At 41.3% G+C, this 14,316-nt stretch overlaps 1 protein-coding gene across 1 annotated transcript in view; it reads left to right on the top strand.

Moving 5' to 3' along the window:
• TFCP2L1 (transcription factor CP2 like 1) overlaps window positions 1-14,316 on the top strand; it is a 1,111,497-nt gene that overhangs the window by 149,357 nt on the left and 947,824 nt on the right. The window lies entirely within an intron of this gene.

Consider the following 14,316-nt stretch of genomic DNA (forward strand, 5'->3'; position numbering starts at 1 on the left):
GAAGACTGCAAATCAGGATGATGACTGCTTGCCTTCAGCATATCCTTAAAAATATAAGAGAGGAGGGGGGACTGTCCAGTCAGCATGAGGATATATCATTAGCTCTCCATATAATTTCTGTGGTTATGAGAGATTACTTGCACGCCATATAAAATATTCTCCCATTAAACTTAGTGTTTCCATAAAGAAAATATCCCCTGGAAAAGAACTTCAGGATTAGGAAGAAGAATGTTCCTTAAAATCTTGGGAAAAAGGGAGGACAATTTTAGTTTCCTATGAATTTTTCATTTTCACTTGAAGAGGTAGAAGGCGGAGTTATTTCTTCCTTTCCTCTGGCTTTCTGAGCTTACACAAAAATTTGGGACAACTGTGCAAGTGTTCTCTGCATAGACCGATTTGTACCTATGAAGAGATAAGAGATCTGGGATCACAAGTAGACTGCAACCTTAACTTTGACCACCATGTGTCTACTGTAGTGAGGAAGGCTTTCTATGTAGCACACTTGATTAGCAAAGGAATTGCCTCTAGAATAAAGAAGGCTATAACCCCCTCTCTCTACTCGTCGCTAATCAGCTCCATAATTAAGTATAATGCCCCTTCAGCATGTGCCATACAAAGCACCCGCAGCAATTGGAGAAACCTCAGAGGTTTCTAACTAAAGTCCCTGTCACTACACTTGTGCCTGGCTTACAGAGCAATCTCCAACCCAAACCCAATGAATTTGGTGCATATCTGTAAATCAAGACAGAACTAGAGCTACCCATTCCAGGGACCTAAATATGGCCTGTGACTTGACACTATTCAAAAGGAACCTGGACAAGTAGATGGGGCACTGTAAATTCTTACCAGGGATAGCACCCACAACCTTCCTGGACATGGACATTCATTAATAAATACAATCCTGTGTATTGGCTAGAGTATCTATGGTATTACATTGGGATGAAACGGCCAGGCCTGAAATGACCTCCGGGTCGAGAACCTAGTAACCTCCTATGATGGTTCAATAAAGGTACTAATGCAGGTCCCAAATCTTTATTAGCAAATAAATTATAGTCAGTCTGTTTTAAGACAATAGCCAAATTATATACTTTTACAGAGGACATATCTTGAGAAAACACCGAAAAAGTGTTAGGTACATTCACGGAAATCCATGATCTGCCTCTTGAGGAGTTGGAAGTTTTTTAAAATTTTTTCCTGCTTACTTTTTTCAGTTAGTAGCACACACGTGTGTCTCAAGTGTTCTGTACATATACTAATGATGCTCCAACAAAAGGTAGTGGCGTAAGTTTTTGCTGTTTTAATGCAGCTTTCTATTCAAATTAAAAAGATTGTGTGTTCTAGTCAAAGGCAGTCTTTAGTGTTAAAGTAGTCACATTAAAAGGTGTTACAGAGGTTTTACCCAAGAAAACAAAAATTGATAGCTGCAGCATTCACTGAAAACCATTGATCAGAAATAATCTCAAGGGGACAGCAGCACATGTATAAGTTTTGGGAATCATTTGCTTTGCAGTACTCTTCTCATAATCTGAAGCAGATAAGGTGAAATTTAATTTCTTTGGGTATTTTATAGCTTCCTTTAACTGATTCCACAGCTAATCCCATATAATCCCCTTTCTTTCATGAATATCATTAACTTCCAAATATGGTTTAAGGTATACAAAAGAAATCATTCTATATTGAATGGCATTTATAATTCACTACATTGCATTTCTCATCATGGAAGCATAACTTTATTGAAGGTGATAAGATTTTGAAAGGAAGTAGGTTTGGCATATGTATCAGAGTATACATGTATAAGAGTATGTATAAGAGTTTACTAACACAACCTTCAACATTCCACCCCCAAACCTGCAATTTGAAATTCTCTACCAAAGTCCAATACCAGAAGACAAAGAATAGATATATATACAGAAAATTGAGAAACCTGTTTAATTTCCAAAGAGATGTGGGGAGAAGGAAATGTCATCCAGAGCAACATATCCTGCCACTGCACTGCAGAACGCACCTTTAAAGATCACCTGAAAATGTGCAGGCCATAAATATGTTAAGCAGAGTTTATCAGATCTTTAATCATTAATCGGAGTCAAAATCTACATTAAGCTGATGAATGTTAAAATTACGAGAATTGGGCCATGAAAAATTTACCACCTTTAACTGTATAGTCTTTTGGTTCTTAACTTTAGTTTATGCTTTGCTTGCAGATAAAATGTGCTTCCTCAACTGCAGAAATTCTAAAAGTTAATAGAGTTGTGGATTCACAGTAAAGATTCCAACAGGAGTTATTTTTTCTTTTTGTAATAACAGAGCACTGCAAAATCTGATACAGGAAAAGAATAGTGTAGAAAAAGGATACTGTTTAACTAGATCAGTTTTGACAGAAGCAAAACACTCCATTTTTGTTTGGTCATCAGTATCAGATATAACTCTGCCGAGCTTTCAAACCAAGCTGTCCTGCTTAGATTGAAGATCTTCAACCACTCAACTAAAAAGAAGCAGGCATGTTCTAGTACATTAATAAGTAAAACACATTAAAAATCTATATTAATTTAGATGCTTAACTGCAAATATCTTACGGCAGAATAGCAGAAAACCTCCAGTTACATATATACATAATTCAGAGAAACATTACTAGTACTCTACTAATCTTTCATGCAGATTTATTTTTCTTTACCTTCTTCCTTTGCCTCTGCCAGTTAATTTACTTTGCTTGTGAGCAGTATCTTATTTCCTAACTGCAGCTGGACCATATGAAAGAAAGTCATCATCAACAGCCCCAAAAAAACACACAGACCACAGGAATCATCTGGTTCCGTCGAGCCTGCCAGTGTATTAAAAAAGAAAATCAACAATTCCCCAAACACATTGTCGTAGTATCTGGTTAAACCCTGCCAGGTAATACATGTAACATAAACATATAAAAAAAGTTAATGCCACAGCCCTTTAAAGTTTCATACAGAGTAGGTTGACCCTACCAGCAAAAAAATAAAGTTAGCCCCTACCAGTCAGTGTATTAAAAAAAAAAAATAAACAGTCCCCCAAATACACTGCCCTAGTATCCAGTTCAACCCTGCCAGGTTGTACATGTAATATAAACATATATAAATAAAACACCACAGCCCTTAAAAGTTTCACACAGAGGAGGTTGACCCGGCCAGCAAAAAATAAATTGTCTGGTTGGCCCTGCCTATCAACAGCCCCAAAATGCACATAGACAGACCACATGAATCATCTAAACTGGTGGTTCTGTTGACGGTTCGTTGACCCTGCCAGTCATTGTATTAAAAAAGAACACATTGTCCTAGTATCTGGTTAAACCCTGCCAAGTTATACATGTAACAAACATATTAAAAAAAAGTCAATGCCACGGCCCTTAAAAATTTCACACAGATTTAGTTGACCCTGCCAGCAAAAAATATATGATCTGATTGGCCCTACTTATCAACCACCCCAAATACCACAGGCAGACCCCAGGAATCTTCTGGACTGGTGGTTCGGTTGACTGTTCGTTGACTTAGCCAGTCAGTGTATTAAAAGAAACTCAACAGTCCCCCAAACACATTGCCTAGTATCCTGTTAAACCCTGCCAGGTTATACATGTAACCTAAACATAAATAAAAAAAATTCAACGCCACGGTCCTTAAAAAAGTTTCATACACAGAGGCTGACCTTGCCTGTCAGGAAAAAAATAAATATCAACAGCCCCAAAAAAGGCACAGACCACAGGAATCATCTCTGGACTGGTAACTTACTGCTTTCGCCGATGGTTCGTTGACCCTCCCAGTAAGTGTATTAAGAAAAGAAACTCAACAATACCCCAAACACATTGCCCTGGTATCTTGTTAAACCCTGCCAGGTTAGACATATAACAAACATATGAAAAAAAAATTCAACGCCACAGCCCTTAAAAGTTTCACACAGAGGAGGTTGAAACAGCAAAAAAAATAAATATTTGATTGATCCTGCCTAACAACAGCCCCAAAAAACACACAGGCCACAGGAATCATTTGGACTGGTGGTTCTAATGACGGTCCGTTAACCCTGACAGTGATTTAGAAAAAAAAATCAACAGCCCCCCCCCAAACACATTGCCCTAGTATCTGGTTAAACCCTGCCAGGTTATACATGTAACAAACAAAAAAATATTCAATGTCACGGCCTTAAACGTTTCACACATACAGGGATAGGTTGACCCAGTAAAAAAATGAATATCTGATTGGCTCTGCCTATCAACAGTCCCCAAAAAAAACACACAGACCACAGGAATAATTTCCGGACTGGTTAACTTACTGGTTTTGCTGATGGTTTATTGACTCTGCCAGTAAGTGCATTATAAAAAGAAACTCAACAGTCCCCCAAACACATTGCCCTAGTATCTGGTTAAACCCTGCCAGGTTATACGCATACTAAAAAGACATTGCATTAGTATCTGGTTAAACCCCACCAGGTTATACACATGTTAAAAACTCATTGCCCTAGTATCTGGTTAAACCCTGCCAAGTTATATACATATTAAAAAGGCATTGCCCTAGTATCTGGTTAAACCTTGCCAGGTTACATACATATTAAAAAGGCATTGCCCTAGTATCTGGTTAAACCCTGCCAGGTTATACGCATACTAAAAAGACATTGCATTAGTATCTGGTTAAACCCTGCCAGGTTATACGCATATTAAAAAGTCATTGCCCTAGTATCTGGTTAAACCCTGCCAAGTTATATACATATTAAAAAGCCATTGCCCTAGTATCTGGTTAAACCTTGCCAGGTTACATACATATTAAAAAGGCATTGCCCTAGTATCTGGTTAAAGCCTGCCAGGTTATACGCATATTAAAAAGTCATTGCCCTAGTATCTGGTTAAACCCTGCCAAGTTATATACATATTAAAAAGGCATTGCCCTAGTATCTGGTTAAACTCAGCCAGGTTATACATGTAACAAACATGTATAAAAAAAAGTCAACGCCACGGCCCTTAAAAGTTTCACACGTACAGCAGGTTGACCCAGCAAAAAAAAATAAAGTATCCGGTTAGCTCTGCTTATCAATGGCCCACACAGACAGACTATGGGAATCATCTCTGGTCTGGTAACGTACTGGTTTCACTGATGGTTAGGGTTGCCAGCTGTCTGGTTTTCTGACAAATTGTCCGGTTACAAATTCCATTCAAAACCGGACATGTGAAGTCCGGGTTTTAGGTTTTGCTTTTAAATTTTGCAGCGCTGACACTGATGTCATCACATGCGTGATGACATCAGGTCTCTCAGGGCTACCAGCCTGTCAGAACTGAGCTCAAGGAGCTCACTTCCGGTAGTGCGAGTGGGAAGCAGAAGCCAGCATTTAACTTTTCAAACAGGGAAGGGGAATGCAGCATTTTCAGAATGCAAGCGAGCATCAGCAGTTCGACTTTGGATATTATTTAACTTCGTCAAATGGGGAAGGCATAGCAGAAGCAAGCATTGGGAAAGCATTATTAACAATGAAGGCAGGGTGTGTGTGTGTGTGTGTGTGTGTGTGTGTGTGTGTGTGTGTGTGTGTGTGTGTGTGTGTGTGTGTGTGTGTGGACAAACAAGACCATTATGTTTTAGGTTATGAACTCTCTGAATGGAAAATGAGGTACATGACTTCATAAGTCAATCATTTATACACAAGTATTGTGGACTTTCTTATTTCAACATTATTTAACTTCACAGTACTGTAATGTAGTTCTGTTGCCAAGAAACATAGCTGTCAAAATTAGAAAACCATAATCTTAATAGGTAACGTTAAAATCAGATGCCTTATCATAATCATTCCTTAGGTAGATGCCTTAGGGCACCGATTCTTAAGAATCGGTCAGCTTGTGTTCCATCCATTTAAAACCTTTGGGAGTACAACTGGCACTCAAGTGTTGTACTACCTCTGCAGCAATGCTGTGTACCACATAGCTAGTTGATTACATACACATTTTATTTATATCTGGCTTTCCACTGACTTACCCTTCACTTTTTTTTTTTTTTTTGCTGTTTCCTCTTTGACTAAAAATTGACTCCTTAAGCATACAGTTAGGATGCGTATGCTGAACTTTGATTTCCAACAGCATATATTCCTACAAATAAAATCCAGAACTTTTTACCATGTTAAACTCATTCCCTCATCTGCTTGCTGAACTATTCACTTAATGAAAGTCCTCATCTGTGACATACAAAAGCAATGCTTTTGCTAAAACTATCATGAATCTTTCATTACACTCGATCACTTTCTTTAAAAACCTGGATTTCTGCTGTATTTTTTCCCAGAGGATATGCTCACAGATCCAAATCAATGATAAAGAATCAGCTGCACAAAAATCTCCAAAGACCTCCATTGAACAAGCCAAGGAAATTAATTGGGGAAAGGATTACTAATATTGCAAGAATTCTATCTTCTGTTGTAAAGCATTCATTGCTGCACTTGAGCTCAGAGCCAGTTTGCCTTACACTGGAACAGTTCATTTGCACTCTGGTGGGAGCAGAGAGCTCAATTCAACTCATCCAAGGTGGGAACTTCTGGTCAATAGATTATAGCAAAGGTGTGTAAATTGATGACCCTGCTAGTTTTCTGACCATCCACTAGTTGTTCACATTAAGCATACTGCTCTGTAGCTTTCTATAAAAGGCATAGGTTCATTTTTCAAAAGCTGCAAGACCAATTGTGTCATTATGTATTGTTTTATACTAAACATGTATTTTTAGACCATGCCATACATTTTCAGGTCTGTGTTATTGATGTAAGATATGATTGTTGTTAATACTGTCATTTCTTAGAACATTTTAAACTGTTATCATCCTAAACTTGGGAAAACAATGTGCAATGCTGTTTCGGTGAATGTGAGATTTAAAGGCAGAGTAGTTTTAATGCTAAGTCTGTTTTCATTGTGAGACTGTATTGCTTTATTTAGCAAATGTGTATCAGTGGTTTGTGCTATAAAATTTGAAATAAATGTTTTAAATTAAATCCAAATGTCTGTAATCATTGTAGAAGTAAAGCAGAAGACAGTATGCACAGTGAGAGTTTTGAACAGTGTTTATGGCAACTGGGGAGAAATTGGCTGAAAGCAGGCACCCGGAACAGAAAAAGAGGGCGTTCTCATCAGCTGATGTCATGGTGATGTCACACAATGGGTGGAGCATGGATGGGAGAGGGGTTGCGAATCGGTGGAGTTATGGGTGATGCGAGGGGCATGACCTTAGTCCGGTTTTAGTCATAAAGAAAGCTAGCAACCCTACTGACGATTCATTGACTCTGCCAGTAGTAAGTGCATTAAAAAAAGAAAATCAACAGTCCCCCAAACACATTGTCCTAGTATCTGGTTAACATATTAAAAAAGAAAGGTCTGCCCCCGTCATGGCCCTTAAAAGTTTAACAAGTGGCAAGTAGAATGTGGTTGGCCAGGTCCAGCCTTTCAATAGGCCCCCAAAAAAAACACACACACGACACAGATTCACCACTGCTCTGCTTCTTTTTTCACTCACACTCACTCCTCCCAACTAAACTGCGGGAAGAGAACTCAACAGTACAAGACTCGGTAATCAAAGCCACACCCACAACACGTATACTGTGATATATGACAGACTGCTGATTTCAGGATACAACGCAAAAAAGGAGGGCATGTTTCCTTTTGCTGATATTTAGGCTGGTATAAACTATAGTGACTGTTTTCTACAGTGACTGCAGTCCAAAATTGTTATGACTGAAATGATCCATCATAGTACTGGTAACTATTCAAAATACTTTTGCAGAATGTCCTGCATAACAACGAACACTTCAACTAAAAAAGTCAATAATTCATGCATTTCTTTTACCTAATTTAAAAAAGCAGCACGCTGACAAACATACTAGAAAAAAAAGACTTTCTGGCTTCCAAACACCCCAATATCATGCACAGCATCATGCCGTACCTCTTCAGCATTATGCTCATTAGTGGTACGATCCATTATACTACTTGTAAGCATAAGTTTAAAGCCGTGATTTATATTTCTTTCATATGTACATGCCAAAACTATATATTTTCAAATAAATAATATACAGTTCCACTAAAACCAGAATTTCAAAGTTCCTAAAAAAAAAAAATGGCAGGGACAGTAACTACTGTGCAGTCAGAAGAGTATGGGCAGTACAGATTTTGGTTGCCCCAGACTTCCAGAAAAGGGCGGTATGTGTGTGTGTTCACTGTTGCTGTATTTGCAAAATCCCAACGCAGCAGTTTTGCTCCATTGTTGTGACTTTCAGTATGCAGAGCTTCCGCCATGACTGTATTGCAACCAGCAACTGTTTGTAATTCTGCTTTACAGAATTTGTACTTGTCTGTCTTTCCCATTTTTTGTATGGTTATGATTTTATATTTACTATGAGTAAATACATGAATATTTTATATTTACTATGAGTAATTTTGTATTTTGAATGGATGATGTGGTACGTGACTGTAGAATGTTATTGGGTGTTTAATTGCATTTTAGCTATTGCCAATTAAAGATTAGAATAAAATGATACTCATTCCAAGAACTTAAACTACCTAATGTAGCTAATACTGTGAAAAGTAATTGAAAAACAGCACTGAAGATTACATAAACTGAGAGTGTTGTAGTAACTATACAGACACCATTCTAACCAAGGAGGTTCAGAGATTCACCTAAAATCACTATGCTATTTCTGTGTTACTATTTAGAGCACATTCACTATGTCACATTAATCAGATCTGTTACACTGCAGTTCTTATAACAAAGTAATGGAACAGTTCTGTGATATTGATTAAACATTAAAACAGAGTAAGGACCTAAAACAGCCCAAGGCATAGTAACTTCTTAACTAAAAGGTATGCATGATGGTATATTTGCATATTGAAACTCTGGCTGCACCTTGTCAATCATGCAGGCCACGCCCATTCTTGCACGAAACGAAGAATGGGTTTCTAATCCTTAATATAACCATATAAAGTTTAATCTGATGTTGTTAAACTTCATCCCATTCATCATCAATGGGCTGTCGGTTCTGTCTTTGGAACTGAGCTGGCCTTATACCAAGCTCTTTCCAGCCAAAAACTCTCGAGCCAAGCTTTTACCTATAATGCCCTTCTCCTTGTTACTCCAGATCTCATTTGCTGTGTAGCCAAAAAGCCTCGTCCAAGCCTGCTCTCAGCTAAGATGAACTTTTTTCATATTTTACTAGAGTTTTGGTAGTACTTATATTTCGTCTTCCCTTTGTCTAGCTTTCGCTGTTGCTAGTCTTTCCCTTTTACATTCAGCCTTCTTCCCTATTTACCATTCGGTAACTTTAGTACCATTGCTGGTACGGCCTTTCTCACTGCCCTTGTGGTAATCCTTATATACCATTGCTTTTATTCCTCCCTTTTCTTACTTATTCTAACAAAAAAATATATATATATATATATCTATAGGTCTACCTGATAACACCGACACACCAAAACACCGGCAATGAAATAACCGAAAAAAAAAGTTCAAAAACACGAAACTTCACATGCTCGACAAACAAAAATCCCAACAATCAACAAAACAAATATCTTTCCCAAAAAACACACACACAACACAAGCATACCAAAAACCTTACAAACCTACACTAACCTTACATACACAACTATCTATGCACTAACCTTAACCCAAACCCTAACCCTAAGGTCCTTCACTATCGCACACTTACCTTACCTGCACCCTAACCCTAACTCACTTAACCCGCCCCTAAACCTAAACTCCGTCACTATTGCACTCTTACCTGACCTGCACCCTACCCTAACGTCCATCACTATCACACACTTACCTTACCCACACCCTGACCCTAATGTCTGTCCCTATCGCACACTTACATTAACGTGTTGGTGTTCTCAGCATCGGGCTTCTCAACTGTCGGCCTTCTCCATTGTCGATCTTTCAGAGTCAGTGTTCTCATTGTCAGTGTTCTGCAATTTCGGCGTTTTCAGGTAGACCTATATATATATATATATATATATATATATATATATATATATATATATAGAGAGAGAGAGAGAGAGAGAGTCTTTCTCTTTGCTGTTTAGTATGCCTGAGAAGAAGGGAACATCATGCTTCAAACATTGCCTGAAATGTTCTAGGAAAATTGCAAATTGTGACCTACATGATGATTGAGTGTGCTGTTTGGGAGTGCCTCATCTCTCAGTACAACCATTGTGCTCTCCAAGGATTTAGTAACCATACCATAAATTAACGAACGAAAAAATAAATTAATTATGAAGGGCCTCCTTAAGTCACCCTTTTCAGAGGCTCTTTCTGTGTCGGAGGGTTCACCCCCTCCAAAAAAAGAGGAAAAAGAGACCCCATTCTGTGCCTGCTTCACTGCCTGATGTGTTGGATAAGCCACCTAAGCCTAAGATGCCAAAATTGTCATTGGAGCCAAAGCCAGTCTCTTCAACAATGGCCTCAGTTCTGCCTACTGTTCCTTCTTTCTGGATGCCTATTTTGGTGCCAGTAATCCCTACAGCACCATCCATGTCCACACTGGCAATTGTCACACCCTCTTTGGTGCCGAGTGCTGTCTCAGCACTGAGCTTGTCTTCAGTACCGGTGACTTTGACTACATTCATTACTGAGCCACCAATGATCACTACCACCCCCCTTTTGGCACCGACTATTGTCTCGGCACCGAGCCTCCCTTCGGTACCCATGACTACCATGGATGCGTCACTCCCTGTCTCCAAACTCGAGACAGTGGTGCCATTGGACTACACAGCACGGAACAAATACACCCTGTCAGTGGATCCCTTTCTGGGCATATATATAGCCCCTTCCTTGAACAGCCAGAGTCCCCATCAGGGATATCCACTAGATCCACCAGGAGCCTTTCTGAATTTGATGTGGTGTGCCTTGTGGAACAGTTGCTCACAGCCAGGGGAATTCCTATGCCTACTAAGACCCAACCACATGCCGGACTTGGGACCATTCCTCCACGGACTGCATCCTACTCTCCTACTTTGACCTCTTTGCAGGTTTCAAAGCCTTCGATTCTGACTACCCTTTTGGTACCCACATCCTCAGTGCCACTAGTGGAGCTCACAGTGGTCCTGTAACTGACCCTTTGGCTTGTTTGGAACCAGGTCTTCCTCAGGCTTGTGATTGGGTGGCAGGCTCTTTGGTGCTGAGTATGGTCCCAAGTGTATATATGGTTCTGTCCTCAGTGCCAGGGCCCCTGCCAGCACAGATCCCTCTTGAAACTCCTCTCTTGGGGGGTGGGCTCAGCAGAGCAGAGTGTAACCTCAGTTCCGAGGGTGTCTTGCTCAGTTCTGGGCTCCCATCCCTCTTCAGGCGGGCCTGCCTTCTGGGTGATGGAGAGGGCACGTGCTTCCAGAAGCAAACCGCCGGCATCAGAAACCCCAAACGTCTCCTCCCCATGAGCTGCAGCTGTCACAAGCTTCCACTTTGGGCCAGTGAGCACGAGACCTGGAGGATACCCTACTGCAGGGTGCCCCTTCTTCCAAGTCCTCCTCAGAAGTTCCCACTGAGGAGGTGCCATGGAAGAAGTGTGCAAGAGGAAGCACGTAGACACCCTTGAGGAGTCTCTTATAGAGGATATGGATTATGATGAAGGGGAAGGGTCCCCACAGTCACCCCCTGAAGATGTCTCTTTTGGAGACATCCTTGAAGTGTTGAAACAGAGGGGTGACTGGAAGCCCAAAAATCCTTCCTCCAAGGAATCTGTTTTCCTGCAGGCCTTTCATGCTCATCCATCTACCTCTTGGGTGACCCCTCCTGCAGATGAGCTAGTCCAGCTCATGGTGCAGTGGGCCTGGAAGAATCTGGACTCTGTTGAGCCAATCCCATGGAGACCAGATAAAATTCTATAGCCCCCTGCGGAGAGCCCACATTGGTCTAAAGGTTTACCAGTAGATGCTGTGGTGGTGGCAGTGGCCACAAAGAAACAGCTCACCGAAGAGAGGAAGACTGTTCACCTGCCTAACAGGGAGTCTTGGGCAGTAGACAGATTAGGGAAGTGAGTCTTTACTTCACTGACCTTTGCCATATGGTCCTTGAACTATCTGGCACATTTTACAAAGCTCTAAAGAGCCTTGATCTCTGAACTCTGGAACTCAATCAAGACAGGTGTCTGACGAGGTGAGTGACAAAGTTGCCTCACAGCTCGCAACCCTGGAATCGATATCAAACTTGTCCATGAGATTAATATCCCATGCAACCAAAGGGGCAACAAGAGCTGTGGGTTCAGGTGTAGTTATGAGACATCATGCCTGAATGTGCCTGTGTGATTTTGTGGACCATTTTAAGTCTTCCTTCCTGAATGCTCCAGTCAAAGTGTCTGCCCTATTCGTACCAAAAGGGAAGAACACTCTAGCCAGGTGTGAGAAGGATGGTAAAACCCTGTCTGCCATAGGTGTATGCTTTTCCACCCTTCAACGTTCCTTCTCTAGGAATCAGAGGAGTGAAAAGTTGTGGCACAAGAAGTCTCAGGGTCCTTTTCATGACACCCATGGAGAGTTTACTCCCAGAGACAGAGGGGGGTAACTCTTCTGGAAGATGACCCAACCAAGGCAGAGGGGGCCCACATAACCAGGGACCCAGAGACTAGTTCTCTGGGCAGTCCTATCAGCACTCCTGAAGAGTGGCCAGATTGCTTTCCTCTGGAAGCAGTTGGGGATGTTTCTGCACCATGCTGCCTGGTAATCAATAACCACCAATTCTTGGGTGCAGAAGATAATAACCAGAGGTTAACACATCCCATTCTATTCTTACCCAAAGCCACCAAGCCAAATTCCCAATGTTCCACCCAGTCAAAGGGAAGAAGCAGCCCTAGAGATAAAAAGGATGTGTCAGAAAAGAGTCATCCAAGCAGTCCCTCCAGACCAGTACAGATCCAGATTTTACTCGAGATTCTTTTTGGTTCCAAAACAGACAGCGGACTGGAGACCTATTTTGGATCTCAGCAATTTAAACAAGTTCATCACAAAAATGAAATTCCACATGGTCACGGTTCAGTCCATTCTCCCTTTTTGGGGAAAGGTGATTGGATGTGCTCAATGGACCTTCAGGATGTGTATTGCCACATCAAAATGGACAAGGGCTCCAGAAGGCTACTTTGCTTCTGGCTGGGAACCAATCACTACCAATTCCATGCTCTGCCCTTTGGACTCTCTACAGTTCCAGTGTGTTCACCAAATACATGGCAGTAGTGACAGCTCACTTGAGACTGCAAGGATTCCAGGTGTTTCCATATTTAGACAATTGGCTCCTCACAGCCCCCACCAAGCATCTGCTGGCAACGGCCCTAAAATACGGCGAACCTTCTGGGAATATCCATAAATTGGGAGAAATCCAACCTGATGCCGACCCAATCCATAGAGTTCATAGGAGCAGTATTCAACACCCACTGCTGTTTGATCTCTCTTCCGGAGCACAGATTACAAAGACTAAGGCTCCAACTCTGGGTGATACTCTGTCAAAACAAAGTGGCAGCACGAAAGACATCCTCTTAGGTTCTATGGCAGCTTCTATACCAATGGTACTGCTTGCAAAACTTCACATGAGACTCCTTCAATGGCTTCTTCTATCTCAGTGGTACCTAAATCAGCATCCTTTGTCCTTCCAGATATGAATAACAAATTGTTGCAAACAAGACCTAACGTGGTGGATGAAGCCAGAGACAGAACTGTGGAGCCGCCCCTTTCATTCTCCTCAGCCAAGAGCCACTGTGACCATGGATGCTTCCCCGATAGGGTGGGGGGGTCATTGTTGAGGAATGACAGTCCAAGGCACGTGGTCAACAATGGAGACCAATCTGCATATCAGTGACCTAAAACTGAGGGCAGTGCTTCTAGCATTGCAAGCATTCCAGTCTGTCCTTCCCTCCAGGGCAATTGCCATTCAATCAGACAACATGTCAGTAGTCTGGTGTATCAACAAACAAGGAGGAACCAAGTCTTACCCCTTATGTCGAGAAGCCATGAGGATTTGGCAATGGGTGATAGCTTCCAACCACTTTCTGATAGCAATGCATATTCCCGGGGATGCCAACGTGATTATGGACAAAATCAGCAAATGTATTCTCTTGCCTCATGAGTGGTCCCACAATCCGTCCATAGCGGCAAAAATTTTCAACTGTTGAGGCCAGCCTTACTGCAACCTATTCACCTCCCCATCCAACCACAAATGCAGCAACTACTTTGCCCTAATCTCCCCACAGAGGGAGTCCCTGAGGGACACTCTAATCCACGATTGGCCCATGAGACTTCTGTATGCTCAGTCCCCAATTCCTCTGATTCCCCAATTCTTAAAGAAAGCTCTTTGGTTGAAAAGCAAAATGACCCTC

The sequence above is a fragment of the Protopterus annectens genome, chromosome 6.part0 (assembly GCF_019279795.1).
Source record: "Protopterus annectens isolate FY-2018-M chromosome 6.part0, PAN1.0, whole genome shotgun sequence".
NCBI classification, from domain to species: Eukaryota; Metazoa; Chordata; order Ceratodontiformes; family Protopteridae; genus Protopterus; species Protopterus annectens.